This window comes from Thermobia domestica, chromosome 17 (assembly GCF_964235325.1).
Source record: "Thermobia domestica chromosome 17, izTheDome1.hap1.1, whole genome shotgun sequence".
NCBI classification, from domain to species: domain Eukaryota; kingdom Metazoa; phylum Arthropoda; class Insecta; order Zygentoma; family Lepismatidae; genus Thermobia; species Thermobia domestica.
The window spans coordinates 79,979,277-79,990,521 of NC_137470.1; positions in this window are offsets into that span (position 1 = coordinate 79,979,277).

The window sequence follows — 11,245 nt, forward strand, 5'->3', positions numbered from 1 at the left end:
CCTATTCAGAAAAAAATAATAATTGCCATGACGGGATTTGAACCCAGGCAGCTGCAATGGCAGTTTCCTGCTTTCACAATTTCTTATAAACAAACGCCCCAACCGTTGTATTGCTTGCCACTGGCTGCTCATGTCCTTTCGACGTATTCCAAACACTACAAGGACACGAATACACAGTTATTCTGAGGACAGTTAAAATTCTGATCTTGCTTTTCAGAGGAATTCGAATCCCTAGTGCATTGCGCCTCATGATCAGAAGCCGAACGCCCAAGATCACTCGGCTAGTGCTACCGGCTCAATTTGCCCCAAATATCTCATATGAATATAAGAATATAAACTAGTAGCTATGGAACATAAATATAGAACTGTCTATTTCTGAACGTGCTGATACAATTCAAAGTATGTGAAAATAATTTCTGTCGTCTTTTCTTCTTTGGAAATTAGAAGTTACGGTAAAAACGAAATGTAATGTAAATTGGGACCATCCCTGCAACCGATTATCAGCGTCTTAACTTAGAGTTTTTTCTGTGGGGACAGCATTAATAAGCTTATTTGGGGTACCTAGAAAAAGTTGTTTTTCTAATTCTTGGGCCCCTTTCTCAAACTTTCTTTTAATCTTTATGGGACCCCAGAGCCTGTGAGCCCTCCCGCACGGCGAGGTCTGTGATTTAGTTAGTTGCTCCCTGGGCTCATTCCATACATGACAAAATTATTAAGGGGACAATATTGATAAATCTCAAAGCCATACGAATAAATGTTATCTATAGAGCCCCTAATAGTAGACATTTTTTTTTTCTGAAATGGGTCCACGACCCATTTTCTTCTATTTACCTTTTGTGTGCTGTATTGTTCATGTGATGTAGCGACCCTATTTGATGCTTCATTTCTAATTTCATGTTCGTAGTGTATATAGAGTAAAAAGAAATGTCTCAAAATGGGCCCACTCAAACGGGGGGGTCCTTCTCCGGTGAGGTAGTTGCACCCTGCGCCCCCACAAGTTACGGCTCTACCGATGACGTAGCCTCAACTTGACGAAAGTTTCGTGCTATTTTTCCACATTGAGAAACGTCTTTATAACTTTTTTTGTGTTAAACAAGGAAATTTCTCGAATAAGTCAAAAGACACTCACAAAAGTTGTTTCTATTTTCTTGTTTATTTTTTTATTTATATTTTGTTCATGTTTGTTTTTGTTATATTTGAGTATTTTTTATTTTTAAATGAAACGATTTTAACTAGTTATTTGTTTAGGTGGAAGCTTAAGTGGTGCGGTAGGTGAGTGATTAGCGTACAGAACTACTATCCGGTACACACTGGTTCGAATCCCGGCCAGGCTCAAGCTTTTTCAAGTGTTCCTGTTTCAATTTCAATTTCAACGCATACTCAGTGTGACAAGCAAGATCTTCTCTTCCCTAGAAAGAAAAACGTGCTGGAATAAGAAGAATTGGAGAAGGTCTGTCAATGGAGACAGTGATTTACAAACTTATTTCCACCAGTTAATCTACATTTGATATTTTCGTCTACTTTCAAGCATTTTCTGATCATATGTGATCAGTGTTTTTATTTCTTTGAATATACGGTATATAATAAAATAATACATTACATACACAGCAATATTAAGATTAACACATGATGTTCATTCGACAACACGCTCTGAACCAGAGATTGATCTCAGAATGGAGAAATGATTCGTGCGTCATCTACTCACAATTTTACTTGCATAAAGGCTTGACTCAGTGCTACCAACTGCTGTTAGTGCCGAGAAAAGTTACGTGTAAGTTGGGTTGCATCTATCTAGGCGTTCTCACAACTGCAAATGACCTGGACCACAAGTAATGGAATTAGAGCACTTAAGGGGGAGGGGAAGGGAGATAATTTTGTAAGTGGCGGTACATTTCCCAAATTATACTGCCTTCTTTTTCTGTGGCTGCATCCCAAGTCATTTGACCTAATATCTTAGTTCAGTCGGAAGTGACTCCAAGCCGATCATACAAATGGATGCAGTGCTAGTAAAATGAAGAGTTCCGAGAAAACTGATGAACGCGACGCTCTACAGCACACGCTTACAAAGCATGGTAAAAATGAACTTAAAGACATTGTGCCTCCCAGCAGAATAATTAATAAAATATTACTATATTTGAAATGATTTTCTGAGTAGGATCTTATTCAATGACAATGAGAATGAGATCAAAGACAATGAGAAAAGGCGTTGGTAGATATGTCATTTTACGCGATCTTACGCGTGGGAAAGAAAGCGCAGTCGCAATCTGTAGATTCCGTGGTGCCCTCCCACAGTATGCATTAACAAATATTCTTTATTCTCAACTGCAACGGGCAGAGCTTACAGAACACATGCGTAGCCTATGTCGATGTTTTATGCGTAAACCTCTTTCGATCAATATTATCTCTTTCCCGCCACTACGGAGAAATGTACCCCTAAATGAATATGTACGTTTCTCGAACGTTTCAACAAATAATAATAATAATAATAATAATAATAATAATAATAAACATATTATACATTTCTTGCTGGTGTAATTGAAAACCGTATTTGTAGCTCATTTATAGGCGCTTAGAAAAGCACATACCCAGATCCATAGGCAAAAACATAAGAGTTTTTCAACAGAAAAACTTGTATAATACAGTATTAACTTACAAATTGAAAAGCAACCCACCCTTCCCTCTAGAGTAAAACCGAACTTCCATTTGGCCAAATATTAATGCTCTTTTCTTTAACCAATCTTTAACCAATCTTTGATATTTCATACTTTCTAACAAGTTCGAAACGCTAGACCAGTCTTGGGAAGTAACGCCTTACTTTTTAAGTAACGTACCTAGTTTGCGATACTTTTTCGCATTACAGTTCGGATGATTAACTACAATATATATATATATATATATATATATATATATATATATATATATATATATATATATATTGGAAACCAACGTTTCTTTCCTGTAAGGGAATTTCTCAGAATGGAACAATGGAACAGGAACTACGTATGTCAGTGTCCGACAATCAGTCACCGACGCACAAAGAAACAGATAAGATCATAGTGCCACTTGCTGCTTTTGGAAGCTGAGGACAGCCTCAAGGATATCACGTGAACTGGTTGCAAGCATCTGGAAGATTTTGAGTAGAATTCGACAGCTCCAAATCATACATTCACTGAGAGTCTATTTTATTTTGATTAGTGTTGTTTTTATAAAGATGGAGAACGAAAATATTTTTTTCGTCGAACATTTGAAAGAAAACTTTTTTTTTAAAGCTGAAGATAATGGTGGGCAGAATTTAAAGTAAAGTGGTGCCCCGGCGGGAAATATTAATAAACAACTAAGGTGCCATAATTAACGATACAAGGTCGACCAATTTCGTCCACGTGCCTAATTTCGTCCCCTTCTGTTTCATGTTGTTGATGGTAGGAGCGCTGTCGGTGCAGCAACATTTGTGCAAGCTAAGGCAAGGGGGCAGTTGTGAGAGTGTAGCGGTCAAGGACGCGTGTGCTGTTGTTTAACGAGGAAACGTGTGATTTTTGCGAAGGTGAGTTCTTGTAGTCTTGTTCATATTATTCTATTGTATTTGTTGGAAGTATTGGTTTGGTACTGTCCACATGTCAGAGGTGTGAGTAGATGACAATAGCAATATTTGTATGTGTTTAAGTGTCACAAGGTATTTTTGTTAGGAAGGTAGGAGGAGCCACGTGAGCGTGAAAGTTGTTCCTAATTTCGTCCCCCTGTATGTTCCGAATTCCGTCCCCTTATTCCCAGGAAACGAAATTAGGAACTTACACATGCATTCCATTTGTTTCCGATGGGTCCCCGGAAACAATGGAATAAAGATGCTATGAGGACTGCGATTGCTGCAGTGCGGAAGAAAGACTTGGGATACAAAGCAGCCAGTAAGATGTATAATGTTCCTAGGGCGACATTGAAAGACTATGTGAAGAAAGGTGGACATTTAAGTGGAGAAGAGTTGGTAGCGAAGACAATTGGCAGGAAACCAGTGCTGACCAGTGACTTGGAGAGACAACTTGTTGAATACTGCATGGTCATGGAGAAGCACTTTTACGGTGTAACACTGAAAGATTTACGACGCATGGCCTATCAACTTGCTATTCGGAACAATATTCCACACCCATTTCCAGTAGAAAATAAAACAGCTGGACGTAAGTGGATGCGTCTATTCTTCAAAGACATCCCGAAATTTCAATTCGAAAACCTCAATCTCTGTCACTTGCTCGGATTCAAGGATTCACCCATCAAAGTGTTGAACAGTTTTTTGCTCTGTTAAAGCCAGAATTGGAAAAAGTGCAATTTAACCCGGTCAAAGTGTTCAGCGTTGATGAGACGGGCATTTCGATCGTGCAACACAAAGCTGCGCGAATTGTGGCCATGAAAGGAAAACGCGAGGTGCATAAAGTGTTCTCTGCTGAGCGCGGTTCGTTAATCACTGTGGTGATGTGCATGTCTGCTGCTGGGCAATTTGTGTCCCCCATGATGATTTTCCCAAGACAACTAATGAAAAGTGAACTGATGGATGGGGCACCACCAGGAAGTATCGGAGCGGTTCACCCGTTTGGATGGATAACGGCCGATCTGTTTGAGAAGTGGTTTCAACATTTCTTGTTGATCACAAAACCTTCAAAGGAGACCCCGTTGTGTTAATTGTAGACGGACATTATTCGCATACGCGTAACATCAATGTAATAGATGCTGCTCGCGAACATGGAGTGTCAATAGTTTGCTTGCCTCCTCATTCCACATCGAAACTGCAACCGCTTGATGTTGCTTTCATGTTTCCCTTTAAGACGTATTATGGTCAAGCCATTGAAAGTTGGTTGAGTAACCATCCTGGTCGGACAGTTGGTAATCTTCAGGTAGCTGGTTTGTTCCGTGAAGCATATGAGCGTGCTGCAGTCGTACAAACAGCTGTCAACGGATTTCGCAAAACGGGCATTATTCCATACAATCCGAATATTTTTAGTGAAGCGGATTTTTTTGGCCACCCACAGTCTGACACCAAACATCAGGATGGAACTAATAATCCCGATGATATGATCCATCCTTCTGACCAAGCATCCACCAGCAAGCAGTTTCAAAACCAGCAGCCAGCAGTTACTCCTCAAAACATTAGGAACGTTTCAGTGATCCAACCATCAACATCTACGAGACGAGGTACAGCAACTGTTATCACCAGCTCGCCCCATAAGAGAAAGATTGAAGAAGCTATGGCAAAAAATCGCTCGAGACATTCAAAGACACGTGTTCAACCTACTAGTGCCAAACAAAAGTGCGGGAAACCATCCTTCCGCAAAGCCAAAGAAGACATTGCAAGCGACAATGACTCCAGCTTTGACATTCCATACACCGACTTGTCTGACAGCTTTAGTGAGGATGATGCTGATGCTCAATGTACAATTTGTGGGGGGAAATATTCTACAGATAGACATGGTGAAACGTGGATCCGCTGCTCGCAATGCCTTACATGGCTTCATGAAGCTTGTTGTGGTGCTGATCGCCATGCTACATTCATTTGCCGGGATTGTTTAAATGGTTAAATCCTCATCTTATCCTGGTAACCAGTTTTTCTATAATTCTATTTGCACTTGTTTTACTTGTATTTTCCTTAGTTCATTTGTTTGTAGTTTGCTTCGTTACACGTAAAAGTTAAAAGTACATCATCATAGTGAGCTACACATGTTCAATTTCCTGCCTATTTTTTTTTGTAACTAGTTAAATAAAACTGCTTATTACAAAAGAAACCTTAACGTGGTACTTTCTTTTGAAATTTTAATGAGGGACGGAATTAGGTCCACGTTTTTGTTTTTGGACAGATTGCAATACTTTTGAAATCATATTGTAAAAATAAAACTAAATGCTGATAGACGCAACTCATCTTGGCTACCCAATAAAGGAATAGTCACTATAGATAATGTGCAAGTTTGGCTCTCCTAACCTATATCCTGCAGCCTCAAGGCACGAAAACATGACTAGGGGAGGAAATTTGGGCCTCCTCCCTTACAGTAAAGGGGGAATATACTATGTTTGATGATGTAATGTTCATGGTATGTGATATTCGAGTTCCTTTAGATCAGTTTGCGTATCTTAAAGTCCCGTTGATTAGGGAGTTTGGAACAACTAGCATTAAAAAGCATGTCTCGATTTTAGAGTTCCTGGCAAGTTTTGATTCACTCCCAGTTCATGTGTTCTCATTTTATTAGTTGTAATGTAATGTTTCTCTATATTCTGTATTTTTAATTTTACATAACAACAATGTTATTATTATATTATTAGTAGAGCAACCCAGATTATGCTTTATTTTTTGTTTAATTATGCTTTGTTCTTTTGAAATTATACTTTATTGTGCTTTATTGTTAGTAGCCATCACTGTTTTACATTAATCGTGTATAATATATAATATTTACTATGCATTAATAATTCTAAATATCTTGATTTATTTATTAATATTTTCTGCAAACAATTTCTTTTATATTTAATTATCTTTCTACTTAATGCACTGTTAAAAGATATGCTTTGCTGGAGTCAGTTTTCTCTATCACTTGTGTGTACCTTAAAGCAAGGACGTACACAGGGGGGTGGGTCCTGTGGATTCGGACCTCCCAAATTTCTAATTTGTGTAAATGTAATCTATTTTTAGGGGCAATTTTAGGAAATTTGTTACAAAATACTCTCATATTGAGTTTGGACCCCTCCCGAAATATATTCCTGCGTACGCTACTGCTTTAGAGGTGCATATAAGCTATAGAGAAAGGGAAAGTAAAAGGTGTCAGCGAAAAGTACAGAAAGTGTTCAAGTTCAAGAGGTACACATAACAATACGCTGTGGAGTTCTTATGTACTATTCATTGTTGGAGGAAACTTTTCTGTTTCCTTTACTGTTTTCTTTTCTTCACATCAAAAGATTACACCGAAATAAAACTAATCTTTTCATTGTTGCATTGTTATGTTCTCAATGATTTTGCATTGTAAATATTAGTTTTAAAGATATTAATACAATATGTAAAACTTGCAGTTAAGCAGAATTTTCCAAGAATTGTACTATATACTATTTTAAATTATGCTTCATGCTTTATTTTTTTTTTAAAAAAAATATGTTTTATTATGCTTTTAAAATAAGTTTCTTCTGGACCCCATGACAACCACAAACATGTTCAATGTCCAACCATATGTGTAAATTGCTATTACGCTTACGGTGACCATATTTATGTTAGTGAAAACTCGGGACATTTTAAAGTCAATCCCCTCAACCACTGGCGTCGTTAGCTTTATACTTCTGCATGGGGGGGGGGGGGTTGGATGAATCAAAATCAAAATTCTCTTTCCGCATATAGTTACACGTACACACACACACACACACACACACACACATATATATATATATATATATATATATATATATATATATATATATATATATATATATATATATATATATATATATTGATAATGTGTGTGTGTGTGTGTGTGTGTGTGTGCCAAAATAACAATTCTGGATTTGTATCTTTAAAAAAACGATTTTAGAACCACAAGAGGATTTGCTTGGGCAGAAAAGTAGTTTCTGAGTTGCTCTATCATTTGTAGAACACGTTGTAAAGCAGGTAAAAGAAAATGAGACATCGTGTGTTCGAATAAAACAACAGTTTCTGGTACTTAACATCAATGAATGCTCAAAACTCCTTCAGTTTAGCCACTCGAACTGAGTAGGTATGGAAAAACTTAAATAACTTCACAATTATTACCTCAGCATGAAGAGGAAGTGTATCAGCAGCATTGTTAATGCAGCTATTAACAACATGAGCCATGCATCCTACGCCAACTAACGATATTTTAGTGCTTCCTGTTAACTTTCGAAAGAGATTATTGTGACCCTTCTTTTTTGCACCCCCAACATGTGTATTAGTAGCCTATTGTCTGCAGACATTCCAACTATTAATAATTTCTCAACCAGATCGTTGCGGTTCAAAACTGAAAACACAAACTCATTAAGCTGATCACTCGTTTCACCAGGCAATGTTCTCGATTCTCAAAATAGTGTATGCCACTTTTTAGGTAACAACGGGAGCTCGTGTTTTTCGGATTCCACGTTAATCAGTAGGTCCATGTCTTTATAGCCTCGCTGCTGAACGGGAGGTTAAACTCATAATCAACTCAACTCTTTAGGTAACAACTGCTCTGTAGACTGAATTTTAAACGCTATTTTGCTACTTTCTAATTCGGAGCTCACTGAATTATGTTCTGTGTATATATATTTTTAGCAAAGCTTTTATAATTATATCTGCTTATTCTACAATTAGTTTATTATATGCCTTACTGTTCAATGATATTCACTTATTTTCATTACAGTTATTTTCCTTAAAACGTACAGTTAAATGATTTCTTCACGAAATTTTAGTCAAGCACAACTCGGTTAAACTTGGGTAGTTGCAGAGGTGTGTCTTCAAGGTACAGAACCCTTTCCCCGAAATCCTTATTTTTAAATAAGTTGTACCTAATTTTATGGCAACTTTTTAATAGAATTATTATTATCATTATTCTATTATTATTATTATTATTATTACTATTATTATTATTATTATTATTATTATTATTATTATTATTATTATTATTATTATTATTATTACCAAAGTGTTTTTAATTTAATGGTTAACCCTGTTCCATCCAGCTACCGCCTAGTGGGAATTGTGCTGAACAAACAGCGTGTGTGTAGGTTTTGTCCGGGTTCCTCCCACTTTCTTTATTCCAATATTTCTTTCATTCTCATCATCAATGTCTTCTGTAGCTTAGCCGGCATAACCATTGCTTAAAACCAAACTTTCTTACGGCTCTTGTGAGTAAAATATCCCTACTTTCCACATGAAATTTGCCTGAAAACTTTCCGATTAACGTTTAGCTAGTTGTAAGGACGTAAGCAGAGGTTATGTTCTGATGGCCCTCACACTTCTCTCCAATCCCGAATATTTTGTAACTGTTGCGTAACGCTAGGGGCGATTATATAGATTTTAATACAATCTGTCCTCATACTGAATTTACCAACTATATTATTATTATTATTATTATTATTATTATTATTATTATTATTATTATTATTATTATTATTATTATTATTATTATTATTATTATTACAGAATATTTGAGACCTCAACATTACGTCGAATTCCAATGCAAATAAGCATTCTGAAGTTAAATTTTTTTTGGATCCTCTATAAGGATGAATTGCCTTATAAGAGATACTTTGGAAGGAAAAGAGGGGGAAAGAAGGGGCCAGCTACTGGACAATATGAAAATCGAAGCTTCAAAAACTATGCAGGATTTGTCTTCATCACGATACATAGTAACGCCCCTTCTTTGGGTAAAAGACATTGGATTATGTATGCGTTATATCGATATTTTAACGAAATTTACATATAAATATAAAAAGAATAGTTCCTGTTTACCAATTTTGGTTGAGCGAATATATGGGACGTGCTGAAAATAACGAACGAAAATACTATTACTATTATTTTCAGTAAGAGTAGAAGAACTTAGAAACAATTCCATTATGATGTTCCAGACAAATTTATGACTCATACTAGGCCTTAAGGATGACTTTTTTTTATTGATCACGGCGGAAGCTGATGTGCCTCGCATTCGACGTTAATCAGTGGGTCCCGTCTCATATAGGCTCGCTGCTGAAGGAGACGTTAAACTCAAAATCAACTCAACTCAACCTTTTGTATTCATGAAGTTTTTTGCGAAACACTCTACATTTTCAGACAGTAGGAATCAAGATGGTAGACTATGACGTCATGTTGTTAGTTTTTCCCCTGTGAAGAAAGTCGTTTCAACTCTAACTTTTAAGAGCGAGAGAAATTGATTATTTTTCATGTTATTATACATCAGAAATATCAATGTTGTAAATTATTAAATTTTTCTGAATTTCCTCGGAGGGAATTGGACCGCAGACTGCTAACTTACGAAACGAATGCTTTAACCACTACCCTTAGTTTTGTTGTTCTGATATAACATACAAAAAATTAACAAAAATAGAACAACTGCAGTGACACATTAACTCAAAAGAGCAGTTCTATAATAGCTGAGCATATTAAACATCAACACATAAGAAAAAAAGAAAAAGAAAAAGAGAAATAAAAACAAACAAAACTAAAAATGTGCCTCACTGGAGCTGGTTCTTAGATACTCGTCTAGATTCAGACGTACGGGAAGGAAAGAGTCTATAGCAACATTACCTATAAATTAGACTGATAAAACGCCAATGTAATATACGTGCATTGTAACGAGCGGAGTCCATGATCGTCCCAGCCTAGGTCAAATTACGAATTAAGGTAATAACATAGGGCGGACACTGGGCCGTAAATTTGTATAAAAGGAGGGTTCAGGGAATTTTCATAACTCTGCCAAAGCAACGTATCCATTGCTGTTTTTTTTTTTTTTTTTTTTTTAAGCTTCCACTTCCCCCTGCCTTGGCCGATTACTTTCGGACTTATTTACGGCAGACGCAACTGCCTCTTGCCTTTATTTCTCTCTCTTATACTTTGTTTTTTCTTTATTTATCTCTCTGTCTTTTCGGCTGTCAAACCTCAGCAGATTGAGGTGAGGCACATTTCTTTTCAGCATGGCACCTAATATTTAAAACCATGCCCTTATATTTCTCTCTCTTTTTTTTGTTTTTTTTTATTAATTTCCTTTATTTATCCTTTTACATGCAGAAAATAACCTGAAAGAAGAAGGAAAATAATTGATTAGTACATAAGATAAATGAGTGGAAAGCAGCACATTCCCCACCCTGAAAAGTAAAATATTAAAAGAAAAATAAACAAAACACAGTGTAAAAAACATTCTCATTTGGTGTTAACTGTCTTGTAGTTTCTTCTTTCTTCCATGATTCTCTATGCTTTTATCACACTGTTTCTCATATGCGTTTATTACACTAACACGCACTACACTGACACACACACAATGTTGATAGATGTTATAGAAATAAAACGAAATAAATAAATAAATAAAAAGAAACGTAAGTTTGTACTATAGTTCTGGGTGTTTGCCAGAACTTTAAAATTGTTTCTATTAGAATTTGATTTTTTTTTTTTTATTTGTATCTTTTCAAAGTGCCATTTGTTCAATTACCTTCTTCGTTGGGTTCGTTCATTCCATAGGTTTCTCACTACATGCTCTGTTATTTTTTGAAAATTATCGAATTTTGTTTTATCCTGCCGTAAGCTAGTCCA